At 39.5% G+C, this 25,477-nt stretch overlaps 1 protein-coding gene across 1 annotated transcript in view; it reads left to right on the top strand.

Moving 5' to 3' along the window:
- LOC108876794 (RNA binding protein fox-1 homolog 3) overlaps window positions 1-25,477 on the top strand; it is a 266,422-nt gene that overhangs the window by 48,042 nt on the left and 192,903 nt on the right. The window lies entirely within an intron of this gene.

Here is a 25,477-nt window from a genome sequence, read left to right as displayed (position 1 = left end):
CCAGTGTATAGAACTAGTACAAAATTGTCCTGTCTCTCACAAACACTGGAATCATTCTTCTCAGATCATTCTATCTTAAGACCACATCAATAAAGTCTTAGAGCTAATCACGGCATTAGTGGTAAACAGTGATTACTGGTCTAAAGGTTCTTAGCATAGGAAAATTGCTCACCACTGGTTTTGGTGAAGATGCTTGCAGTTGGTTTCAGAACTACTCATGTAACAGACATCACTGTGTAAGAATAGAGGGAACCCAGTCTGGATCCCTGTGGGTTACAACAGGACCACCACAGGGACCTATTCTGGTCCTTGTCTTTTACCTGCTTGATTGCCAAATCCATCTTTATGCTGACAATATTGTTTTGTATTACTATTTTGTACTGTACTGCTGATTCTGTTCAACCTGCCATGGGAACTACAGCTCTACTCTCATGCATTTCAACACTCTCTTAACAATCTCAAGGTGGCACATAAAACAAAATCCATGGTATTTTCAAGGTTCCAAAACATAGACAACTGTAATCTGCATGTCACTACTGTCAATGGTTATATTTGTATTTTACTTGTTGTATTCTCTGCATGATAAATGAGGGTAACCATCAGTGATTTCTCAGAATAAAATCCTGAATAAAAGATAAAGACTATTCAGCAAATCAGATATGCTTAGACCATGTTTATTATATTGAAAAATAAAAACAAGTCTGTCTTAAATTGTGTGTGCATGGATGAATGAGCATGACAAGTTAAATGCTTAGCAGTCGCAAATATGCACATCATTAGCTTTTATATTTAAATTATGACAGAAAGCAGGAGTAGACTTTGTGGTTATGAAGCATGATATACAGTGTGTATACAGTGATAAACTTATTAGCATTAACAAAACAGACACACTTACTGCCCTCTGTTAGTTCACTGCCAGCACAGTTGTTTGATGTTCTGACCTCAGACCAGCGTTCTCTACCAGAGCATGTTACTCTCTGCTCTGTGGTCTGTTAATATGGTATGCTAGCGCTGTTTGAAGGCCACACTCCCATAGTGTGTAAAAAGAAAAAATCAAAAGTGAGGTCAAGGATGTTTTCTCTCATTGGAATCTCCTGCTGGAGATTTAGTCATTATTCTACAGTCATAACAGGGTGGAGCTGCAGTAGGATAATAAAATGACAACAGACATGGAACCAGCAGACCACCAAAATAAGATTTGATAAGTTCAGTGTTGACATAACTGGTAGAATGATGGATAAATACAAATACATAAATAAGACCCAAGTCGCAATAAACTAGAATTATACTGGAATAATACCCAGAAGAGACATGAGTTTTGACCCTACTGTCTTTCCGAAGCCTGCAAGTAGTAATCAATGTGTATGTGTGTGTGTGTGTGTGTGTGTATTTGTGCCACATCACAGCATGCGCTTAAGTATATTCAGTTTAATTCCAGAGTGGCTTCTAATGTTTTGGCCGAGAGCTGTTCAGTGACTGGGGTTTTAATATCAGGGCAGCACAGCAGAAAATGCTGCCTCCGACATGGAGAGATAAAGACCAGCCATAAACAGCTGGTCAAAAAACAGACTTTACATCTGTTCCGGAATCTTTTTCATGTCTTTTTATGGGTTTACTTGACTAGACAGTGAATAGACATTAAACTGACACCAGAAAACCTGTTTTTTATTTACACTGTTTTCATGAGTGTTCACATATTTATTTAGATTTCTTATCAGCTACACTCTGCACTCAAGCATTACTATCTCTGAATACTCATCATTTTCCTGCTCATGCTATGAAGAAAGCTGCAGGTGTATTTCATCAAAAACGTTTAATCTAGAGATACACTATATGCATGTCATACACTGAATTCATTCAAAACCAACACAGTCTACTTTGATCTGGAACAGTCAGTGCCTGATGTCTAGCATTACTGCTCTTAGCAATAGTCCACATAGTTTCTACAGTGAAAACCTTAGAGACTATGTTTTCTTTATATGTGATCTTCCTTGGGATGGTGTTAAAAAATAGCATTTTGTCCTGAAAACCTTTTAAGGAAAAGTACTACTGTCACTACACTTGTAAGTATGGATTGCAATGTCATTGTCAGCTTATCATCATTACCATTCAGAACAACTGGAATTAGTTATAATAAATGAACATTTTTTTGACATCAGTGTGAAACTGCTTTCATTTAGCCATGCTGATTTGACAATGATAGGTGTGTCCATGCATAAAAAACTGACATGCACCTAACTTTCAATATTTAATGTAATGTAAATATTTTAATAGCATTCCTTCTGTGAAAGTAAGTAGTAGTATAATTTGCATTGTAAATAAATAGGGAGCCTTTTGAAATGTTCAGCTGGATAATGAAAGCATGTTTTCAGACAAATGCATGATGAAAATATATATAAATGTCTTCTTGACTTGTCACCACCATCATGGTTATATCGAACACTAAAACCTTTTCTTAGTTGCATCACCTGTGGTACAAACAACAACAACAAAAACACCTTGCATTGGCTTTACCATGAATATCATGGTTTGTCCTCTACAACACTGTCAGTGCAGTGTCACAATTAAGCCTATTCACAATGTCCATTATGCCCCAAAATAAACTGGAGATTCAAAGTAAATTCATTCAAGTTAATTTCTTAGTCCAGTGAGATAATGATAATAAAAATATTTTGTTACTTGAACACAGTTAAAGCAGTTCAGTGGGCCAGAAAGGGTCCAAAGGAGCAAGAGGTAGGGTTATAACTGCAGGGTTGCCATGTTAATCCCAGAACTGAAGGTAAAACTGCAGCTCTTGCTCTTAATTACCACTGATGACATGCCCTTGAGGAAGCACCAGGCACCTCCTTCGGCAGGTGTCAGTGTGTATAATTGAGATGTGTGCTATGTAAGGTGCAAGTGGAAAAGAATTCATGCTTAGTAAATACATCCTGTATATCCAATATATCCAGAGCCATCAGTTTAATCAGCTCCTTCTACCGTGTATCCTCCATGAACTCTTGAAACTTACACAGGACACATTTGAAACTTCCATGTACTGGAAAAAAAACCCCAAACTTTAATGCTACCAAACTTTTTTCAACCTCCCCCTAGTCCCAGCTCTTACATTTCATAATTTAAAGCTGTCTGACTTTATGAAACTACCCCCCAAAAAATCTCAAATTTCATTTTTTTCCCCTGATATTGGTTACCAGCATAGTAGAGTCTTCTGCATTTGCATTTTGCTAGCTGCACAATTTTCGTATGATCTTCTTCTCTTTCCATCCTGTAAATGTATATAGAGAGCTACACACTACAACCCTCCCTAAGCCCCTTACCAAACTGGAGAAGCTATTCCTCTGGTCCTTTCTTTCCTCCCTACCTATGATGGTACACTAAATGAGTGTTTACACTGTATTTTTTGCTGATTCTATGCTTTGTGTCCTATAGCCATGCTAATAATTGGCCATAAGCTGGAGATCGAAACAGAGTAAATGGCTACAATGTTGGGCATGCAGGCCTGTGGAGACAGTATAGAGAATGGAGTAGGTGAGGATGAAATCTTCAGTATTTAAAGCAGCATATAAAACAGTTTGGTACAGTGTTTTTCTCTACTTGCATTACTCTACTGGACTGGTGTAGTAGCAGTTGGATGGGCAGCAGGAATACAAAGTGTGAGGGCTTTGACTTGTTTGTGATCAAAGTGGCCCAGTGCTCTTCTGAGAGGCTGACACTCCTGAGAGCAGATATGAGGACTCCCTTTGTGAGGGGGAGTCCCTTACAGAGTCAACAGCAAATTGTCATATTGGGAAATATTTTGCAAAAATGCTCTTCTACACCAGTACTTTTTCCATTTTAAAGTCAGTGCTTCTTATGGGTCCATGCCAATATTAGACCAATAATTGGGGCTTAGTCTGCAAGTAACAGTCCAATTTAACAGTGCTTGAGATAATCTAATCATTATTGTCACCTATCAGAACTTAAATAAAGCATATTGAAACATAATCACAATAAAATCTTCACTAACATCTTGTTCAAAGATAGACACGTATAGACAGGTATTTTCAAAGATAAAATCAGTTGTGAACAGGCTGTGGTCTGTACAGTCACTGAGGATTACAATTTATGTCATCATCCCAATTCTGCAAATCCATATGGGTTTTAGGATACTGATAAATATTGATAAATTGTAGTATATTCTGGATTGGTATCTCATCACATCATTATTATGATAATCCTCATTCATAAGGAACGACTTAATTCCGAGTGTTTTTTTTTCTTTTTCGTAAATGTACATTCAACATATGCAACAAAAAAACTATTGTTTAAACATTTTAGAAGAGTCAAAACTTAAATACAAATTATCCTAAATATAACATACATAGGTGTTATTAGCAGCCTAATTCCAATATTTACAATAATGTTTTGGGCTTCAGTCACACATAAGTCAAATCCAGCTGACATTGTGTATCAATTATTTTTGACTAAAATTTCAATTTCAGCAAAGTTTTATTGTTAAAACACATAGTGCTGCATTAATTACAATGTACTTAAACACAGAGTTACAGAACAGCTACAGTGTGGCCATATTTCTGCTCAGTCATCACTACTAGGTTATACAGAGGCCAAAGAAGGAGCAGGAGGAAACCTTCATTAATTTATCTCTCTGTTCTCTATTTAACAAGCGCTACATGTGCTGAGGAGGCACACGCCCAACACAAAGGTTCCGCACAATCATTAAAGGCGCACAGGCATAGCAAGGCTAATCATTTGACCTTTGCTTTTCTTGTTCTGGGCATCGGGAGGAGCAACACTATCTGCAGAGCATAAGTCCATTTGTTATATCGTATGATTTATGATGGGTCCGTTAATGTGGAGAATGCTAAAACAGTCCAACTGAGACAGCATGGAACAAATAGCTCCTGAGTCCAAAATTAGCTAGGAGGTGATACTTTGTTGAACCCTGGCTACAGCAAGTCTTTGAATTTGAATAAGCTTCTTCCCGTGCCTCTGTCTCCAAAAACACCAAGCAGCACTTTTAGTGAAGGTTTGGTTGGAAGCTCCTCGTCAGCACAGTTAAAACTGTTCCTCAAAAACCCTGTAGCCAGTGCTTTTTATTTATTTATTTATTATTACTTATTTCCTTTTTTTAATGTATTGTAATTCTGTAACTTTAATGCCAACAGCCCATGGAGACTGGGTGGAGGGTATGGAGATTTTCAGATGGAGCTATATGACTGAAGCCAGAATTTGAGCATTTTTCCTTTTTTCTTTATGTGAACAAACATCAATTAACTGCTCTGCATGTAGTAAAAGTGAAATGGAGATTTGAATCAAACCCAGCTACAGAGGATGAGCTCATCTCCATCATTTTAGTTCCTCTGGGCAACCCAGCGTGTTTTTTTTGAAGGTCTACTAAATAAACTACACACAGCTAAACACCTGTGCAGTTTCAATCTGGCACCATTGATTCTGGCTTTGGGTAGGAGCTGCTGCAGTCGATGTTGTGCTGAATGGCTTTGAGGAGGAGGAGGTTGGAGGCCTGGCTGATGCTGGAGCCACCCCTGGTCTTTGCCTGAGGCCTCACCACCTCAACAGTCTAATTGCCTCCAGTGCAAATACCGTCTTTTTCCAACTCCACTTTTTAAAAAAAAAAGTCCTTTGCATTGTCATTATTTCAATTCCTCTGTCTTTCATTGATACTACAGTATGCTGATCTCCACACCCCTTATTTCTCCCACCTCTGCTCCTGTTCATTCATGCAGAAGCTACCTATTTGTCAGTGATGTACCCCTGGGAGTGCTGCTATGCATTTCCTAAATCAATTTTGCACAGCATCCCACAAAGGATATTGTCTCGATGTCACCAGGACGAATTTACCAGGCTTCTCTGATCCCTGTGAGAAAGCAAAGGAATATAGGCTCAACAGTCCAAATGCAAACCCTGCAGCTGCCTAATGAATTACTCTCTTTTCGAGCTGCAGCCTCTCCAAACAACACCTTCTTATTGCAGCATTATGATTATTGCCATTGAATGGAAGTGCACCTGAAAGCCCAGAAGACCAAGAACACAGAACATGACTCACTGTGCAGGACACAGGGTTTGGAGGCGGACAGGAGAGAGGGAACAGCTCTGAGCCATGGAGAGAAAAGAGAATAGAATGTATTGCAGTGCGGTTGATGTTCAGACTATTTAGTCAGAAGGAAGAGATACTGACAGGGTGAGGGGAAATCAGTCAATATGAGTTGATATGTGGCAAGAGAGTGAGAGGTAAGAGGGAGGTAAGGCAGGTAGATTGCGATGAATTTGAGACAGGACTCTGGGCACTCAAGGAGGAGATGTTGAGTGTTGTTTTTTTTATTTTTTATATTTCCTTTTCATTCAGCCTGACCTGCTGCTACCTCCTCAAACCCACTTGAGGAATAGAGACATTTGCCTGGCTAGAGTGTGTGCATCTACAGGATGTTTCTCTGGTGTGTTCCAGTGTGTGTGAGGATTGAGGGTCACGGTGGACTTGCCTCACAGCGGAGTGGAAAATCCCTTATTATCTGGCTGAGCACATGAAGCTCTGCAGCCCTCTGACCTCCAAACCCAAACTGTTAGCTATACCACATCTACTGTGGATGAATGCCAGGGATCCTCTCTGCCTTATCTCACAGACATACACACATTCTCTGCTGTCTTTTCAAGCCAATAACATTACTCGACCATACAATGCAATAATATCATTTCTCCACATTCCTTGCTTTCCTTCAATCAGAAACAAGATCAGGTGTTCACTCCTAACAATGATCAGAAATCCAGTCAGCAGTGACATCTGATATTCTTATCAGCATGTTACAATGTTAAATCAAATTAGTGGGATCTTTTTTTTTGGTTTTAATTTCATCATTTGAAATTTAATTTCAAACCGTGAGAGCTGAGCAAAGAATGGAAAACATTCTGTGGGATATTCCAGTGCAGTGTTCCAGAAACTGTGGTTAAACTAAACCCTGGACTGACGGAGTGAACCTGTTGTGAGTTACAACTTTGGGATGATCCGAGTTAGTTCAATCAACTCTTTAGTGCCGCATTCCAAACTACATGCCTGAATTTTGTGTTTATCAGACTGACTGTTGCCAAGACATAACATCACATCTTGTTACCCACAGGAGGATGTTCCTTTACAACTTTTTCATGTTATGAACTAAAACAAAATGTTTTAATAGCTTTTAAGCAGGAGGGTCCTTAGATGCTACATGCAACAATTTGTGCAGATTAGACTTCAGCCTAAGATTATTCTTAGAAAGTAGGTTATTTTAATGTAAAAATGCCACATTTTGGCCAATATACACCACCTCAATGTTGCACAGCTAACAGTGGACTCATGTAAACATACAACAACATTTCTTGTGTGAGCAGAAGTATCCAAGAGTATCTAATTTTATTTGTTATCACGAGAGTATATGGATGACGTGCAACCTGTCATACAGATCACACCAACAGCCTAAGAGTGGTTTCAAAAAATATGTTTAGTATAGGTCAAGATTTTGCAACAAAAGCCCAACCTAGTGGCCAGTTGATACAAAATTCTGCACAGTATGTCAGTGGAGTGTGGGGAACTACTGAGCTGAGTTTTTTGTTAATAGGAGAGATTGCTGCCTCCATGTTTTGACTGCAACCAAGAACATTTCACTGGGATAACTTTTACAGCATATGCTGTAGTACCACTTTTACCAGTGGAATGATAAAAAAGATAATATTACAGTAGGATTCTCCATGATGCGTTACATGCATAGGCATGCTATTTGCCTTTTAGAATTGATAAATAAATATATATTTTTTAAAAAGGGCATTGAAGTTAACGAGAATTGTGATCTTGAAGTGTTGACAATGTACACAGTGGGTGTAGTAAAGAAATAAATTGTGACCTTTTCACTTGTTACAGGGAGAATGTGAACTCCTGAACTTTGTCTTAGTAGAAATCTGGATGTAGAGCTGCAGATACCATATTTCCTATTTGACACTATTTGAGAGGGAATGCATTCACCCAAGAAAATGTAAACAAATTTCCATGTCATAACATGGAGAAACATACTCAAATATATGCAAATGCATACAAACAGATTTAGGGATATTGTAAAATATGCTGTGAAATCTGTTTCTGGAGCTTTCGGAGGTTATTAAAGAGGCTTTCTATACACATGAGTTCACCGAAGTACCACCCCCCACCCCATTCCTGCTGCATGCACACAACATGTACACAACACACAGACACCCATATATACAGTAGTGGAAAAAAAAGTTTTTGGACACCCTTAAAATTTTACACAATCTCAAATATTATCATGAAATATTTGGGGAAAAAACTTTTTTGTGTTTCAAAAGGTGTGGCTGCATTAGACAGACACAAACAAATACAAATTATATTTTTTTCTTTATTGTTTACAAGAAAAACTAACAAAACTAAATTCTTTACAGTTTCAATATGTCAGTTCTAAACATTGTCGGTATCAAAGTCATCAAATAACAGAGAATGTGTTCAAAACTGAACAAAAAATAAATAAACCATCACATCATCAAATAAATATAGTAGTCCTGTAGTAGTAGTAGTATATTAGTAGTCCTGCCATTAGCACACAGTAGAGCTCTAATCCTGGCTGGCATGTTCCCCATGAGCCTTTCACACTGTTGGGGGGTAATCTTGTCCCATTCTTCTTGAAATACTGCTTTTAATTCTTCTAAATTCTTTGGTTTACGCATTGAAACAGACCTTTTGATAATCTACTTCAGATTTGCAATGGGGCTCATGTCATGTCATGCTCATGGGATTGAGCTGGCCACTCATACAGTGCTCCTGCAGCCAAGTTCTACTGGCCCTGGATGTGTGGCAAGTGGCATTATCTTGGTTTTTCCTGCATATGTGGATCAGGATGTGGTCATTTCTTGCTGAAGAAACCCTTAGACGCCCAGATCTTGGTTTGTCTTCTGAGCTGTTGGTTCGTCTCTATCCAACTGCTGAAGGACTGCATCTGCACTTCTGGCCTGGCCATCTGGCGGCAGCTGTACCCTTCCTGGCTGAGAATCTATATCTTCAGGTGTGTTTTCTGCGTTAGGTTCCTTGTTTTAGCCATTTTTGTCTCTGAAGAACTTTCAAATGTGCTGGCTTTATATAGACATGAAGCACAGCAACAAAAATGGTGTGTTTTAATAAAAAGCACAACCTTCATTAGTGGGTCACTGGCACCAAAATGACCCAGAACTCAAAATTTCTTATGTATTTTTATGGAACCAATCAATTTTAAGTTTTTAATGGCTTTTTTAGGATTTGTTTAGTATTTTGGCTGTGACTGTACTAAAAGAAATTGCACTTGAAGACCTAGGAGTGATTCTTAGTGCAATATCTCACAAATGCACGGGGTGTCCAGAAACTTTTTTCCACCACTGTACATACATGCTTCCCTACACAGAAAAGAATCTGTTGTCTTAGTTTTAGTCTATGAGAGAGCTGTGCTCAGACACACACTCCTGCTGCACTTTTTTCTCCCCTTAGTTGATAAAAGCTGAGTGCCATGTTTGCACTCAGCGAATTGCCCCAGCTTTCAACTCATAATGTCTCTCCGCTTCCGGATAAAATACAGGCTCTTGCAGCCATCACATTTAACAAGACAGAGAAGAGAAGAAAGCAATGGCGGGCTGAACTGCTGTGATGTGTTTCCTCTTCCTCTCACACACTCCCTCTACCAGTGTGTGTGTGTGTGTGATAGAGAGAGAGAGAGAGAGAGACTTTCATGTGTGGATCATGTTTGTCAGGGTGTATGCACACACTGCAGAGTGTTTGAATCACTTGTCACAGCAGGGAATACTCGATAATTGATTTCAAAGTCTACTTCTAGCTGAGGTGATTCTCTTCGCCTTTCTTTTTTCTTCCCCTTTTTTCACTGTTTTTTCTGAACAACCTCCGTCCTTTTTTCTCTACAGACAACAATAACAACAATGCCTACTTATGCCATAATAAATGGCTGAGTCGCGCAGCCTTTGTTTACTCATTTGTGACTGTCAGCCAGCTGTTGTCTCCTGTACTGTAAGCCACCACCCCCACCCTCCCACTTCCTGTTCCCCTAAGCTACGGCAGCCATCTTGGTTGTCAATGCTACACCATGGAAGAGCAGCAGTTACTGTTATAACAGGGCTTTTTTGTTGCTGCAAGACATTTAGCACTGACAAACGCAGTGCATTGTGCCACATATTGTGCTCGAGATAGATGTTGAGCTATTTACACACAATACTCTCACACTATGGAGTAATTCATCAGGAAGGCAATTCAAGTTTGGATGTGTGCTTTTATCACTTTGCCAAGAGGCGAGGAAGGAGGAACACAGAGAGAAAAGTAATAATCCACTGGTTACTACACTGTCCAATACACCCGTACTGGCAGGATTTGTTTAACTACACACACACACACACACACACACACACACACACACACACACACATACACATATGTATTATCTATTTGTATTTCTTTCTCAATTAACTATTGTAGAATTAGAACTGAAAAGACAAAATGGTTAAATATATAACAGCACACACACACACACACACAGGCAGACAGACATCTCCACACCAGGCAGATGCAAGGTGTCTCTTAATTGATGAAGTCAATTACATTCTAAAACAGCTCCACTCTTTGCAAACAGGAGCTCAACAGGACCTGGATCAAAGAGCACAGTAGGTGAGTAGGAGGCTCCCAGCTAGGGGTGTAATGGGAAAACAGCAGTCAGTCAAAGGAAGAATATACCCCCCTTGTCCTGGTCCTGTGTCCAAAGCCCTGCCAGTGTCTCACTGAGATTGAGAGCAACTTCTTGCATGCCCAACAAAATTACTTCAAGTGAAAAGTCAATTAAAAAACTCTTACTTCTGGTGAAAATTATTTACCAGCAGTCAAAGTTGGTTTATTTTAACTGTGACTCACAAAATAATACAGAAGAATAAGAAAATATTTTAACAAAACCTATCTGTACCTGAAGAAAACCAAAACTTAACCATAGCAGTGTACAGAAGAGCAAGAAAAGTCATTTCTCTCCTTTCTTGTCATTTGCACACCTGTTTGTGTGTGAGACAAACATACCATAGGTTTGAAAATGCTTTTGGAGTTAGAAGGGGTCTTTCAAGGATTAGCCAGCAGTCCTTTGTGTTCCAGTTGGGGCTGCTGTAATAATAGATTGGAGCAGGGTTGAGAAAGGATAAGGAAGACTGCGGAGGGTGAGGGGCTGTCAGAAGAGCAAGGCTCATCCACAAATGTCTGCCAAAGGTTGGAAAGGAGCTAGTGAACCTATCCCTCCTATCTTTATTTGTTTGTTAACTTTTTACTTTTCTTTTCATTTCTTTTAGAGCTTGTAGTTTCAGAGTTGGTAGTTGTAAATTAACCTTGCAAACCTGCAAAACAAATATGTATGCGAAGTTGGTACATGTATAGAAAAGATTTGTATTACTAGAAAAAAAAAGAGAACAAGTGAACGAAGGTGAGGTTACATATAGATACTAAATAAACAACTAAACTCAAACAAAGTTCCCACACTGTGTGTGATGCTGTATGAATTTTGATCCTGTCTTTACACCTGTATCGGATGGTGACTATCCAATCACAAAGAAGAATCCAGTCAGAGGGCAGATAGCTCTGTTACCTTCAATGTCCTGAAAAATGTAGAAGATTTTTTTTAAGATGGATGACAGCGCTGGTATTTCTGCAACCCAGGTGGGTTTGCATACATTGCATACACACTAAATGTTTACCATTATTTTCTGTAGCATCATCAAATATAATCAAACCCACCTGCACCCTCTCACCGAGAGGTAAAATTTATTTCATGAGGTCATGAAGTAACCTCACCACTTTTACAAATCCAAATCTTCTACTTGTGAACATAGACTTAGACTTAGACTTAGACTAGACTTTATTGATCTCTTGGGATGACTCCCTCAGGGAAATTAAGTTTCCAGCAGCTTATATGGACAGAAGCAGCACCAAACAACAACAGCAACTGCTTGCAAACAGGTATAAAGAATAGAATAAAGAAATAAAGAAATCACTTCATAAGCTCACAATAAAACTCATGATGTGTCTTATTTGTCTTATTTGTAAGAGATAATGAAGGTTATGAAATGATAAAGGTACTACCCAAACTGCTCTACCCTTGCTTTGTTTTGCATTTGAGCATGGTCCTCCACTTCCTTACTCCATCACCTTTTCGCTATAATTTCACCATAATTTGAATTGTAATGTGTTTCGTCCATATCGTGTGTGCTCTTTGAGGATGGAAAAGAGGTGTTCCAGTCTAGACTATGCCTGGCTCTGAGAGAAAGTTGACCCTCAGATTAGTATTCACTATAATCAGGAGTCATTTGTGATTAATTTTGTAGTCTCTTAGCTAGTCTGTGGAAGTATGATGTAATGCTGTCCTTGCATAAGAAAACAGACCTTTGGTTATTTGTGAGTGAATTTTCTCCTTGTGTGCATTTGGTCTGCTGAATAACTGAGCAGTCTCACTCTCTCTCCTTCCATCCAACCTTCCTCTGCCTATTTTTCTCTCTGTGAGGGAGTGGTGATGACGTGCTAGGAGATGGAGACAGAGTTCCTAACCAGACCAGTTATGAGGCAGTAAGTCCATTATTGATTATCTGTCCACATTGCTGCCTGGCCTCTTTTGTTTTCTCGAGCACACACTAGCACATATACAGCAGCAGGGAGGCCAGATGGGGGTGACCTTTCATCACCTTTCCCACTGGTTCCTATTACTACACTGTACGCAGTCAAAGCCTCTTACTGGTACATAAAAAACAAATTTACGTCAAACAGACAGCAAACATTAAAACTTTTCAGCATTGTTATTTGGTACATTGCATCACAACAGCTGATGGAATGCAGCCATCATTAATGATATTAGTGTGTAGCGACATCAAGCCTGGTATCCAAAATCTCCAGAATGAAAATAAGGTAATTTTATCCATTCTATCTTTTATCAAGAGTAACATGAAAAGAACAATGCTCTGGACCCTTGGAAAACTATAGACCATAACTTGGGTTCTTCTCCTGTTTAGCTTTCTGTACAAGGCATTAACCCAGATCCCCTCCCCATAAATTGCAGCACATTCCAATCGTATTTAAGGAGCCAGTCTCTCCTTATTTTACTTAATGTCTGAAATAATATGAAATAGTTGTCCAACCATTCTATAACAGAAATCATCAGTAAATCAGTGAAAATACAAGATTTTTATGATATACCTAAGCTGAAATATGCAATGATGATAACATGATATTTTAGTTTAGTTTTTAGTTATCTGTCAAGGAACCATGCTGCCATGTACTGACCACGTTGAAGTGTTATCTATGCAATGAGACATAAGGATTTCAATTATCAGTTGAATCAAATGATTATTTTTTATGTCCTCTCTCACCACTGATCTATTAATATTGCTTGAAACAATTTAGTCTTTTGTCTTCTCAATTAATCAACTTAATTTTGTTTAAGACTTGGGAGTGATGTGTAGACATATGATCCATGTGTCCTCTCCTGCCATTAATAGCACCAGCACTTGGAGGACACAGCTGGGATGTCTGGCCCAAAGTCCCTACCTGACTCCAATTTTTTTGATGGTGTCCTATATATTGGAATTAAAGCTGCTCATTGGGTACATCCATTCATCCATCCATCCATGCATCATTTATACTGCTCATCCGTTAAGGGTTGCCGGGGGGCTGGAGCCTTTCCCAGCTGACACTGGGCGAGAGGCGGGATACACCCTGTATGGGTCGCCAGTCCATTGCAGGGCCAACATATACAGACAACCAACCATTCACACTCACATTGACACCTACGGGCAGTTTAGAGCCACCATTTAACCTGCATGTCTTTGGACTGTGGGAGGAAGCTGGAGTACCTGGAGAGAACCCACACAGACACAGGGAGAATGTGCAAACTCCTCATTGGGTACATACTATGTGCAAAAAACATTTTCAATTTTAGGCTCATAAAGCATGAGTGTTAAAATTGTGACATCCTGCTGAACCCACACACACAAAATACTATGAAAATAACTGATATAGCTAAATTATTCCATTTTGTTTTGGCCTGCAGAAACTAGGACTAAACCCAGGACTGTTAATAGTGCTTGCTTCGACTTTCGTGCTGTTTAATGATGTCACATTAATTGCCACAAACATTGCCATTGAATGTAATCTAAGCAGTGACTATATTTTTTTTTCTAAATGTATTTGTCAAAGCAAATTAGTATATAAATGTATAGTGTAGTGACATATGTAGGTAGAACAGTTACAGAAAACACAGTGAGTAATATAGTAGAATCCATGCTACTATGCAGCATCATAACTAATCATTAATGCTGTACATTTCTGTGCATGCCAACAAACACCTAATTTCAGCTGATTACCATTGGCTGTGCAATATGATGTGTCCTCTTTCTGTGAGTCATTCTCAGTAATTACACATATATCATGTCATCCAGTAAATCATTATTGCATAAAGGATCCCCCAGTGGCTCTTTTTCCATTGGACAGAGGAGAGAAATAGCCCACATCCACCTGGACTAGTGTTGTCAAGGCCAAACCAATGCTCCCCATCCAGGCCAGACCAGTCCAGGCCTGGCTACAGACTGACATATGGGGTGGGCTCTGCCTGCCAGGCCTCTGCCAAGACTCAGGAAGGAGAATGATCATAGGGCATTGAACCTTTTGACCCAAGACAAAAAGCACTTTAATCATCACCTGCATAACAAATGATGGAAGCAGAAGACAGTGAGAAAAACAAATGTGGACAATGAGAAAAGGATTGAGAAAAAGACATAGAAGGGGAAAACAGAATTAGTTCTTTTTCTCTGGACATTGAGTGATGTCTACTTTCTACACTGGCACATATACATATAGTCAACACATAGTCAATGTTTAGATTGCAGATTTGTTCAATGTAAATGTAATGGCTATGACAATCAGAGAAGGGTTTACTATAATTTACAAATTATATAGTGTAATCGCCTTTGTTTTTGACCACTTTGATGTGGTAGGTTAGAATGGAATAACCTGCCATGCCACTTTGGAAACACAAACAAAATCATATGCAAAATGAAAATTTGGAAATGTAAATTTAGTGTAAAAATAAGTGTAGAAATAAGGATGAGGAAAAGGAGATATATAAAGAAAATAAAGGATACAAGCTTTTGGGTCATGCTTTGCCTCCTCTATTTGACCCACTCCCTCCTCCCTGGAGCCCTCTACAGTATGTTAGTGATGTGGTGTGGACTGGCAGTGACAGGCTGGCAGGTGGTGCATTATACCAGGAGGTAGGAAGAGAGAGACAGGTAGAGACAGAGGGAGGGGGAATTTATGGGACAGAACACAGGCAGAAGGAAGTAAAACCAGTTCTGTGTAACAGAAAGAGAATGAAGTTGCATGGAGGTTTCTGGTGTGTGTATTTGTGTCCCTGTACAGATGATGGTTTTGATAAAATGCTAAAAAAACTAAACAAAAAACCCTGAAAAGGGGAAAAAGATCTATTTCAATTGGGAGCACATTTTTTGAATGAAGTACTACATTCATTAATGGAAGCACAGCTGACAGAAGGATTTTGGTTAAAGTTAGGGAAAGATTGTGGTTTTGGTTGGTGTATGTCTAAACATAACCACGAATAAGTGTAATATTGCTGTTGTTACTATAAGTCAATATTTTACTGTAACAAAAAAATGGACAATTCCTGTCCATCTAGGCTAAATCACTTAAATGTTGGTACTATTTGATAAACTGCAAGTTGTGCTGGCTGTCATGAAAAAAAAAAATAAATAAATTTGTGTCCATGTACCTGTATCCATCCATCTATTATCTATACTGCTTATCCGTTAAGGGTCTTGGGGGGGCTGGAGCCTATCCCAGCTGACATTGGATGGGAGGCGGGGTACACCCTGTACGGATCACTAGTCCATCGCACACAGTAGAGCAGGATTCTAAATGCAGGACTCAGACAAAGATCGCAGATCAGGTTCATTATTTCAAGTCATAGTCTGGCTACTGACAAGAGGAAGAGACCCTGACTAAATACACCTAGACAAGGAACTAACGACACACAGGTGAAACACATTAGGGCGGGGACAGTAATCAAGACTAGAGGGAGTAAAGAGACAACTGGAATAACCAAGGAGCAGGAAACAGGAAGACAAGACAAAACTACCAAAATAAAACAGGATTAAACATTCAAACCCTGACAGAGACAAACAACCATTCACACCTATGGGCAATTTAGAGTCACCAATTAACCGTGCATGTCTTTGGATGGTGGGAGGAAGCTGGAATACCTGGAGAGAACCCACACAGGCACAGAGAGAAGTTGTAAACTCCACACAGAAAAGTCCCAGGCTCAAAACCTTCTTGCTGTGAGGCGACAGTGCTAACCACTGCACCACCATGCTGTCCATGTACCTGAATGCAATAAATTACATTTGGTGACTTTTTCCCAAGCTGACATGAGACTGGGTTGAAAAGGAAGGTAAAAAGAGGTGAAGTAAAGCGAAAGAGGGAAGGGGTGAAAGACTTTTGAAAAAAAAAAAAACCCAATGACTGTATGTGACTGATCAGATAGTTAATTCTTTATGGCCCTGTTAAAGAGAGTTTTGCTAGACTGTGCTCAGTCAGGTATTGCAACACTTGTATCCTTAAGGGCTTCAACCTTTAGACTGTTTACTAAATTCAGTTCAAGTCAACAGGTCATTACCTAATAATTCATTAATACAGTATCTCCCCATCTGTTCTCTAGTAACTCATCATTTACCATATAGTCCTAAATTTTGAGTTAGACAGGAACTACCTGTTAACAATTTATTGATTATTAGATCATTCCTGATTCATTCCTCACTAACTACTCACAGTATTGTGTACCTCATTGTTACCAAACAATTTTGGCACAATTTTCATCACAATTAATGGAGGCTATCTTGAAGTCCAGTATCCAGTTCTTACATACATGGCAGAATGTTTTTCGCTGGGCCAGCCTCTTGTGTGACTGGGCGTTAATAGGTTTGCCTTCTATTCTTTTTCAGTTGCTGACTCCCTCACACACACACACACACACACACACACACACACACACACAGGTTGTGCATGGAAATAGCTGGGGAAAAACAGAGGCATTTGTGCAGTATGTGCTTATTTGCTGCGGTGTGGTGTGTTTGTAAAGCTGAAGTGCTCTGTCTTTACCCCTGACTCTAAAATTAAGCTCATTTATAATACATTACTCTCCTCTTGTCTATCCTTTTCTCTTCTTTACTCTATCCCTCCTTCTCTGCATTTCTTCATTCATGCATCCTTCCAAGGTTGATTTTCTCTTCCTTTAGGACCAATGGGATGAGCATTTCATGCATGAAATAACTGTTCTGTGTCCCCTGGTACTACACTACACACACGCGCACACACACACACACACACACACACCACATATATACTCACATGCAGAATCCAGTAATGTACATACACCTGGTGTTATGGATTTAATGATTTCCCTGGAGCAAGCATTACACTGACTACACATTTGTATCACCAACTACATCAACTACAGCCCCCTTGACCTTGCAAATTACTGCTCTCCTTGACAATGTGGAGTTGTGCATGTGAGTGTGTCTGTGTCTGCATGTATCTTTAAGTGTGTACTCACAGTATCTTGTATTAAAGCAGGTATGTTCACTGCTCATTTGTATCATAGTGAACATTAGGTCTAAAACATGCTCACACAGCTTAACAACAGCTTCAGTGGAAAAAGGGCTTTCACCATTTACCTGCATGAAAAAAAAACACTTCCTTCTCCATAGACATTGCAGACATTCTGCTGGAATGAGAGGAAACCTCTTCAGTGTCCATCCAGGTTAAACATCTCTTAACCTGCGCAGAAATCATTTAACTCTGTGTAACGTCACAACTTGCTTCATATTCAACAAATTTTGAGTTTTCTTAAGTATTAAAAACTTTTCCAAACTATGGAGGAGATTTAGCAAAACAGTACCACTAAGTGGTAATTCAGTAAGAGAACAGTAATGGTCAAAACAAATAGTGATAACTGACACAACTAATGGATTTTTTGTACTTTGAATAATGTGATAAGTGATAGCCTACTATAAAACACTGACCTGTTCCAGCAAACAAAAGACAAACAAAGGTGTACAGACAGAGTATGAGCTATCAGGTCAAGTGTGTGTTTTTTGGTTGAGGCTAGGAGGCCAGCAAAGTACCACTAACATGCTAACACCATTTCTGAATAACTTTTTCTGCACATATTTCTTTTTATGTCAGAACTGCATTAAAGTTGTGGGTGCCATCATCACCATCCCTTTAACTGACAACCTTTTACACGCTCTCTTCTTGCAAGAGGTTATTTGTTCTTTTCTCCACTTCTCTGCACAGTAGTAGTCTCTAGTGTTGTTGTGGCAAGCAGTAAGTAAACAGGAAAAAATGTTCAAAGTGTAACAAATGTGGACAGAGGCATATGGTGCACTCCCAGGCCACTGTGAAATAATGAAGTCATATTTGCTTCCTGTTGTTTCAATCTGATTTAACAAATATTTGTACATTCTAAATAATTCAGTGGATTTTCTCCCTGTTGCAAAGCACCAAGCCTTAAATCTGCATGTATAATTGAACATATTTATGCTAATCTAATTGTTTTACAGTTAGCTGGCTTTGTAGTGCTTAGTCTCCGGAATAAACAGGCGACATGAGGAGAAGCCAGCACAAAGCTTAGCGACATCTACCCACACCCCTAAAAGGCCCATGGGAATCCTCTCAAAACAGCTGTTGATGAAGGTGAATGAGATGAGGTGATTCCAGGGGGTAGAAAGAGGCACATTTCCAAACTCACGTAAGAACAGACTTTGAGGCACACTATGCAACATATAGCACATACATTATACTGATTGCATGCTAAGGCATTAATGCCAACGGCTGAATGCCAAGTTGCGTCTCTTTGCACTGGCACTGGTTGGATTGTGAATGACTGCTCAAAAGCCTCTTACTACAAAGAACAGCTTTTATCTGTGTATGTCAGCCTGTGTCTCAGAGCCCTTCCTTGGCTCACCCTCCCTCACCAGCGTGCACATGAACATTTGTGTCTAAACTTGTGCAATTCTTCACATCTCAATTTAAAATCTGGCATCTCCATCACAAGCAGGAGCCTCTGGGGGTTTACAGTTTGCTAGTTTGCTGGATCGCAGCAGACAGTGATGATCCAGGCTGATGTAACCCCACCCCCACCCCCAAAACACACACGCGCACACACACACACACACACATCAGAGCTATCATTGGCACTATCATCAGGTCGCCTCCCTCCTTTACTTCTGCTTCTTTCTTGGCAAAGTCCACCATGTATATACTTCATGGGAGTAGGGGATGGCCACGTTATTACCATGGTGGGGGAAGGTTGAGTGCTCAAGGGCCCCTGGTCTGGCACGGCTATGGCCCTGCCAGGGCCTGAGGGATATTGGCAGTGGATCAAAGTCCTGCTGGCCAGGCAACAGAGCTGGTTAAACTGACAGGAGCAGGCAGACCCACCTAACCAGCTGTCCCTGGTGGAGAGCCAAGGAGAGGGGACAGAGGATGAAGAAAACTAAAGGAAGAACAGAGGGATAGTGGAAAAGTTGAGGGAGGAGATGAAAGGATGGAACAAGGCAGGAAGCACGGTGAAGAGAGAGCGCTAAGAGACAAATATTTATGAACAGTAAGGAAGAGTTGAAAAGGAATGAAAAACGAGTTGTGTAAGTGGAAGGATGGAGTTTGTTATCTGTTATCCATTGATTTCATCTTCATGGACTAAATTTGCAGGTTTTTTGTGACAGTGAGCGCTACTTTCAAACTCATGTATTTTCATTGGAAATGCATTTTTTTAATGAAGCACTACATTCATTAATGGAAGCACAAGAGGCAGGTTGCAGTGAATGGCAGGTTTACAAAAAGCACATGACTGTGCGAGAGACCAGGGTTCAGATCCAGAGTGAACTTTTTCTGTATTAGACCAGACCACAATCTTTCACCTTAACCAAGTGCTGTGTGCCTAAAATACAAAATAAGTGTAATATTGCTGTAGTCACTACAAGTCGATATTTTACTGTCAGAGGAAAGATGGGCACATCCTGTAGACTCTTGTATGGACTACAAATACAAACTACAAATTAATACATTAAGTGTGTGACTATTCGATGAAAAAGTCACAAGTGGCTAGAGAGGGGTGAAGAACGCGTCAAACAAAAATTGAAGGTAAGGAGGTAGAACACAAATGTAATGGGAAGAAAATATAGAAGAGGGAAGATGGAGCGGCAAGAAAGTTGTGAAAACAAAGGAAGAGGATGTTAGGAAGAGGACGAAGATGTTAGTAGGACTGGAAAGTTGGAATAATTGGTCAAGAAGGGAAAACAGGCCAGAACTGACCAAAGGCAGAAAATAGAGAGCTAGAAAAATGGTTTTAAAATGCAGCAGTTGCTAAAATAGCACAGAGTCAGGTGAACTGGAGACCTAAGGGTAAACTGTTACAAAGTGAATCAAGGATGTTAAATCATACCGAGGTCAGGTATTGTTTGAGAGATTGTTCACACACTGGGTCTCATGTAGTCTTGTCTGTAGGAGAATCAGAAGCAGGCCCAGGTAGCTGTTAGTGTGTTTTAACATGTAGCCTCAAGCCAGTGGGAGAGGATTCTTTATCAACAGGCAGCACACGAGGTGGGACAGCAGCATGCTTGGACATGCACTGTACTGATATCACTGGTACAAGGCCTGTTTTGCTATTCACTAAGAGCTCAATTATACTGCCTTGCAGAAGTGCAAAGGGACAGCTGTGAACAAGATGGGGGCATGGTTGTTGTTATTAAACTTCCTTCAAGTCTATTTGGAGGAGCCCAAGTGCAAGTGGCACCCCTGTTGGCCACATGGACACAAGTCAGAGGATAGACAGATATTTACATTGATATAAGAAACTCAAGTTAGTGATTTATATATTTTTTTTCTCAAAAAATATGTGAACTCAATTTTTTGAGGCAAGAGAAATTGTTTTTATAGATTTAAGGAGGCTGAAGTGCTTCTTTTGTATAGTATACATTATATGCATAATGTCACACATACTACTAATATGCATGTGCAAGGCTTCCAATGTCCTTCGATAACCAATTAGTTGTTTTACTTTTTTATAAGTGCAGCACTATGTTAAATAAACATGTAGTCAGCCCCACTGGTGTATGTGCCAATTAAGAGCTGTTTTATTAGGCTGCTGTTCACAGCAGCATGTGTGAGTGTGTTCATGTGTGGGTGTTTATACCGGAGGGAAGGTTAGCGAGTGTAATTGAATCATATTACCTCCTCCACATGGCTTGTCAAAGCCCTTTTATGATTTGAAGCTAATCCGTAAGGATGCTAAACATTGATTTAGCCATGCATTGATAAGTTACGCCAGGATGCAGAGTGGCAAAAAGGCTCTCAGAGAATTAATATCTCAAAACAATCATTTGGTCTCAAAAGGGGGGGGGGGGCAGCTATCTATGGCTGCACAGTTGCTGCTGCCTAATAAAAATAAAATACAGTATAAACAGCAACTCAGCAGCTCCTGTCCATCCCTGCTGACTGAGTTTCTCCTCATCTTTGCTCATTGTGTGAGACTGCATCATGTAATGCAAGGTAGATATGTGTTTTCTGCAGTCTCTTTAGTATGTGTGGGTAGTTCGACCTTAACATCCCTGAAACATAATAATACCAGGTTCCCTACTGCACTGGTTTATATTAGAAGATATCAGTAGGTGATTAAACATAGCATCCAGTGGTTGAGTTTATCAAAGTCCCTTTATCGCAGCACGACAGTGGACACTGCAGAAATCTCTGTTGTAGTTAGCTAAAATGATGTCCTAGACATATCAGTCTCCAGATGACTGACCGGTGAAAGGAAATCATAGCAGCTCAACCATGGGTTTTTAATTGCTTTTATGATTGTCATCAGCAGTTATTAGTAACAGTGCTGACCAATCCACTGTTTGGCTTGATGGGTTGTGAAGTCGTTATTGGCTCCTTTGGATTGCTTGATGAGGAGCATAACAAGTTTCTGTTTCCAGTCATGTAATTCAAAAAAGCTGTAGCAGAAATGGATGAACTGTACTTTTAATATCTTTTTAGCATTTCGCTGACAACATTATCCGGGAGTTCTGCTTACAGAGAGTGAGGGTGTAGAATAAGCTTCAGCACCTCTCTGTTTAAAGCAGCCAGCAGTAAGGATACCACTGTTACAAAACCACAGTGGTGGTGTGTGTTCACTCTGGTTTGTTATGAAAATTCTATCTGCAGTGTTAAGTTTGACAGATACAGTAAGACCTGTGGCAAATAATATAGTGGCAAGAAAAAGTTTGTGAAACCTTTGGAATTACTCATTTTACATAAAATCTGATCTTGATCTAAATCACATGTGTGGGCAAACCAACCATTACTCCTAAAAATTTCTATACAACTAAATTGCAACAGTAAATATGTTTTGTAGAAAACACAATGACTGGCTGGATTATGTCCAGCAACTTATTTTTTGATTTTTTGAAAACGCTACATATATTAACAGCAGCAAAGTCAGTAGCGGGTGGTTAGTGGTAGATAAAGGGTGTATGAAGTGCCAACTTTCATACTTGAGTCCAGTCTGTGATTAAGCTGTAGTCACTATTAGTAGATACAGTACTCTATCTTAACTTTGTAATCCTCCAACAACAATTTTTGATCGTAAGTCTTCTGCGCTCTTTTATGTGAGCTACTTTGAGTTATTTTCAAAGTCAAAATAGCTTAAACTCTCACCTCCAATCTGGTTTTATTGACTTGACTCCAGGTTTGCTAACTCCTGACCCCAACTAGCTTATGTTGATGTCTTTGGGTTCACATAGTTTTTCACAGTGAATGTTTGAATGATTTGCATGTTGTCCAGAGGATTTATTTACTTTTTCTAAAGCGTAAATTAAGATAAAGATAACAAAGGATGATATATATATATATATATATATATATATATATATATCTCATATAATATAAAGTACAGTTGGAAAAAAACAGTTTAAGTTATGATGTTTATTTTTGCATTGTAACATGCATGTAAGGGTTCATGTTAGAACATGTTATGACACATTAGTATGAGAATGTACAGGTGCACTGAGATCAAAATCCCTGCATATGATTTTTAGCTATGTACTTTTTCCACAAACTTTTTGAAGCCGCCTTGTATACATGTAAATATATATTCAAATTATCACATATTTTTTTGCTCTTTGGTTGACTTCAGGTGAATGTGATTTGTGTGTGGGGGGGCCAATGGATCAGTAGCTGAGATGACTAGTATATGGACAACCCACACAGCTCATTCTTTTTAATTAGCACTACCTTTTTAGTCTTGTTACCAACAGATAGGCTGCCTTCATAGCTGAGATGTTCTTTCAGTTTCAGGGTTCCAGTATTGTTCTTGCTTGCTTACTGTTGCACAGTCAACAACAGTTGTCATTAATGTTATTAGTTAAGACAGTGCTTTTTCTACTATGATAGTGTAGTAGGAAACAAGTCATGGGCTATCTGCTAGCACATTTACTACACTGCCATGAAACAAGAGGTCACTACATCTTGCTATGTTTCTCACCTCTCTCCCTTTCTCTCATGCTCTCTCTCCCTTTCTCTCTCTTGCTTATACTCACACACACTCCCAGTGCTTCACATTTTGGTGGGAGAGTGATAAGCACTGGGAAATAAGCTAATCCTCAGAGAGAGAGTGGTGCAGGACACAGCAGGAGAGGCGGTGATAAATTGGTCTAGAGTTGGGGTATACTGGGCACATCCAACTCTCTGAAGATGACAGAGGGTAAATGTGTGTGTGACTGTGTAAGAGAGAGAGAGAGAGAGAGAGAGAGAGAGAAAGAGACCTATGCAAAAGACTCCAGGTCTCCAAACACCTCAGTATGCCAAAATCATATTTTCTTTTCCTCCTGTCCTCCAGTTGTTGCTGTCAGCATCAGGTGAGCTGAGTGGGGTAGCAGACAAAGTAGTAATCTCTCTCTCTCCATCTTCTTCTCTCTCTGTCTCTCTCTCCCTCACACACACCCATGGGGTGTTGACTGGCGTACAAGCCTAGCAAATACACACTTGCCAAAGAACTAGGCCATACCAAGCCAACAGGCCAATAACCGTGTGTGTGTGTGTGTGTGTGCGTGTGTGTGTGTGTGCTTGTGCCAAACCACTTAAAGTGATGGAATGTAAGATAGGCCCATTCTAAGCAGGGCCAGGAGAAATCAGCAGCCCAGTCCAGATCATGGCACAGAGGAAGAGCTGGTGCAGCGAGACAGAGTGTGAGCTGGCTGTGTATTTCAGAAACCCAAAAAGAGAGCTTAATTTACTTGCTTTTAGATGTCATAATTCATTGCTGTACACTGCAATCACATTTGGTATTAATGTTTTTTTTCTGTAATGACATCTGCAGACTGACACTTATGGAAGCTACTCATCTCTCATGGTTGCCTAAATAAAGGCTGTGTCCATTCCAAGCTGTTTGGAGAGATTAATTTGGACTCTGATTGGTTTATTTGAACTCACTGAAACATTTACTGTTTTCAGTTTGTTTAGTCAAGTGAGAGCATTACCATTTAAACTCAGGTGGCACTATTAACAAAGAAACTGTGTTCAGTGTGCTAGAAGTTAATATATGGAACTATTACTGTCAGTGAAATACACAGGATCTCAGGGGGTCTCATAAACACAAAAGACTCTTGAAAGCCTCAAAATTTGGAAAGGTGATTTTTTTTTTCTATCCTGTAAAATTAATTTCAATGTTGAAATGTAGGGATCTAACCTTGTTTTTCCTGATCTTAGTCCTTTAATTTGGGGTATCTGTTGAGTCTGATTCAATATTTGATCAACATTTAATTAAATGTATGTATGAGTATGTCACTGACACATTGAAATAACAGGTGCAGCCTTTGGCCCACATTATTATTCACAAGCTAGTTGATCCAAATACTAAGATCCTGAATCAAAGATGGAGCACAGATGGCTTGCAGAGAGCACACAAATACAATAGCAGCCAGTTTTGTTCTGTCCTGCGATCACATTACTCATGGTATTAATGTTAATTAGTTACAGCTGATGATGTGATGATGATGTGCTGTTAGTATTGCCGGTGTAACAGAGTTGTACAGTATGTGATTCCACTTGCCATAACTGAAAATTTTCAGTAGCTACAAATGTTCATGTTTACAAGTAGATTTATTGGCTCAAGGGTACCTTCTCTCAGTTGATAAATGCCACTGGTAATTGTGAAACATTGGAGTTCATGATACGTTGCCAAGACAGATTGTGTATGTAAATATATCACTATGTCTGTATTAACATATAGGCAATGCGACTTATTGAAATGATATTGAGAAGTGTTATGAGTGGGTGTAATGCAGTTTTGAAGCTCTCAATTGGTCATGTAACAGG

The sequence above is a fragment of the Lates calcarifer genome, unplaced genomic scaffold (genome assembly GCF_001640805.2).
Source record: "Lates calcarifer isolate ASB-BC8 unplaced genomic scaffold, TLL_Latcal_v3 _unitig_5784_quiver_486, whole genome shotgun sequence".
In the NCBI taxonomy this organism is placed as follows: Eukaryota; Metazoa; Chordata; class Actinopteri; family Centropomidae; genus Lates; species Lates calcarifer.
The sequence above is the reverse complement of the archived record's forward strand: the minus strand, read 5'-3'. Positions and strand labels throughout refer to the sequence as shown.